Source organism: Melanaphis sacchari, unplaced genomic scaffold, assembly GCF_002803265.2.
Source record: "Melanaphis sacchari strain LSU unplaced genomic scaffold, SCAv2.0 Contig8_pilon_pilon, whole genome shotgun sequence".
In the NCBI taxonomy this organism is placed as follows: domain Eukaryota; kingdom Metazoa; phylum Arthropoda; class Insecta; order Hemiptera; family Aphididae; genus Melanaphis; species Melanaphis sacchari.
The window spans coordinates 4,868,174-4,871,119 of NW_020271635.1; the positions used below are offsets into that span (position 1 = coordinate 4,868,174).

Sequence of the window (2,946 nt, forward strand, 5' to 3'; positions counted from 1 at the left end):
TATTATTTAAGCCCAGCAATAATCAAGCATAATATATGATTGGCTACTCCAGTGAAGAAAAAATAATAGTAATACTAAGAATTTAAATCAATTTATCCATAATATTTACTTATTTATTCATAGAAGTAACAAATTATTAATTTATTATAACATCACAACATTATTAAAATATTTAACAAAAAATGTATAAGTCATTTAATAAAAAAAAAAATATTTATACATGCATAATATAATATATATTATCTAAATCGTAAAAAAAGAATTTGTTTGTTTTGAATCGAGAATAGAAATTTTACTCAGCGATATTTTTTTTTCATCCTGCTTGAAGATTACTTGAATCCAATATTACGTTTAAGATTAAGCTATTTATTAATAATAATAAAAATTGTAAGTATCATATTAAAGTAATTTAATATATCTGTATGATATAATACTAAAAATGTTTTTATATTAACTTGTAAAAGAGAATCCGTTTATTTAACTTCGAGTTTATTGATTGTAGTGAGTTGCCTTGTCTTTGAAATCATTCAGTCAACTTTCAATTTAACCTATATAATAATATAAAATTAAATTAAAAAATGTTAATGGTAATATAAAAAGTGTTAGTTATATAAATTGTCAATATAGAAGCTAATACAACCAGTTTATGTTTTTTAGACGAAGGTTCATCTTCGGAAATTATCGGTCCCTTTTTACGTTTCACCTATAAAATAACATTAAATTACAATAATTGAATCCGTATCATAATATTACGTGTTTTATATGTACTTATTTGCAATGATTTGTTTGTGCTTCGACATAATCAGTAATTTCACATTGTGGCTCTTCGTCCTTCAAAAAGTACCAATTAATCAATTAATTTTATAAATTTAATAATGTACAGAATATGTGATATAATTATTATGTACATCGAGTTCTAAATGAAATATTGTTTCAAACGAGTAATATTTTGTAGTAATCGATTTTTTACAGGATATCTTCAATTTTGAAAATTTGTTAATCAAATCATTGATCTAAATAATATTAAAAAATATCAAAGATTAAAAGTAGGTAGGTTATTTTATCAATAATAACAATAGTATACGTAAATTATAGAAAAGCGAAGGTATCCAATTTTATTTATCTTATAATGTTATATTATATAAATGTGTAAGAATAAATTGAAAAACACGTACTGAATCTTCAACTGTATCTGTTTCTTCAAAAACGTTTGGTTCTTTTAAGCCCATTGATATTTTTCTAAAGATCAAATAATTATAGAATTTCTTCAATAATTTCAACCCAGAAGAAACTTACGTAGTCATCACGAAATTGACCTCAACAACATTATTCGTGGTGGTCACAGTACTAGTACCACTAGTAGTGCAGACTAATCCGGTGCCAGACTGTCTGCCTGCCAATGACTGTTTCCAATGCGTGCCCTTAAAGGACACGTCTGTCTCAGCCTGGCTGGACACCCCTGTACTCGTTTCATTACGGTTGCACCTTTGGTAGCCCGCTTGCTTAATACTGACTGATATGCCTTGAAGTACGATCCCTTCCAGTAGGAGGATTTCAGATGCTTTTTCTATCGTTTCGTATTTTACTTACATGATTTTTTATTGTTCTGGTTTGGCAGACTTGGCGAAGATCAACCAGTTCTCTGTTGCTTGGTTTTCCATGAATTGATCTGATCTACAACTGGAACACCAGGAATCGATCATTTTCTTGGTGGTGCACTTGTCCGCGATCGCTTATTCGTCCATTCCCGAAGGTATGGCTTATTTCGCGGCTACTCTGCATTTCTGCAGGACTTTACCCTATCCGCAACCCCGGGGACGCGCCCGATGGCATGTGCATGCACACGAGTGATTTTTATAACTTCTGATATTCTTTCACACATCAAATAACTACAGTTTTTTTTTTATATATACGTTAAAATAAGTTGTTCTCATAGCTATTAAAAATGTTAAATAATATTTACGGTATTTACGCATGGTACATCAAATATATTTTTAAAAAAATGTTATAGCTATATTTTTTTTAAATAATAAGAAGTCTTAGAACTTTACAATAATTTTATTTATTGGGATCGGAAGAAGGACAATTGACTGAAGCAGTGTAGCTTATGGCATATGCTATTACAGCGTTAAAACGACCTCTATAGTCGCTTCTATACGGTATGTATCTTAAAATCAGAATGCCATTAAGTTAATGTACGAATAGAAAAAAAAAAATAACACGCATTTAGAATATTTAGAAAACAGATTAGGCTAATTAAGCAAATCGAGAAATTAATTCTTCTGAAATTAATGTGATATGTATTATAACAAGTCATTACTGTGTAATGATTTAAAAAAGGATATTGGAAATGAAGGGGTAATATTTATCAGAGGTTATTGATACACCTTTAGATCAATTATAAATCATTACATTACCTTTCTTCTCTTGGCAATGACTTCTTTGTTAATGCTGTTGTGAATAAGGTGACCAGTGCACGTTGAATAATTATAAGACTTTTTTCTCTTAAATACACTTATTATTTTTATTATAAATTTTCTTTAACACATGAACTATTTAATACATTTGACTTTAACATAAATTTATTTTAACACTTATGTATTTTCGTGTATATGAACTGCGTAGTCTTTTACACTCGCTTATGATCATTTACACAAAAAGACGGGAAGAGCACTGAGCCTGGACCGGTGGTTATATCGGGTGTCCTGTGTGTGTGTTTGATCCGACTATAGGTCATTTTATTGTTTTACATGATTATCTTAATAGATGACTTATAGCTAAAGGTTATACAGTAATTAAATATTTGATATTTGTCGTATTGATAAAATACTTATAGTAAAAGGTCATCCAGTATTATATAAAATACTACAATTTTTTAACTATCATTTTTTGTTTTGTAATTTTTATCGGAAAAATATTTGTGATTTTGTGCTGTAAAATGATGAA

The 2,946-nt window shown here is 28.5% G+C and overlaps 1 long non-coding RNA gene across 2 annotated transcripts; it reads right to left on the minus strand.

Annotated features, from left to right (window-relative positions):
- Positions 1-274: 274 nt before the first annotated feature.
- Positions 275-2,676, minus strand: LOC112602723. 2 transcript variants are annotated; one of them, XR_003115122.1, is made up of 7 exons: positions 2,418-2,676; positions 1,297-1,680; positions 1,176-1,239; positions 769-831; positions 641-703; positions 456-548; positions 275-362 (listed from the first exon to the last, which is right to left on the minus strand). It is a non-coding gene; the product is annotated as an uncharacterized LOC112602723 (long non-coding RNA). The 2 variants fall into 2 exon arrangements; XR_003115121.1 differs by having other exon boundaries at positions 456-703.
- Between the last annotated feature and the right edge of the window lie 270 nt (positions 2,677-2,946).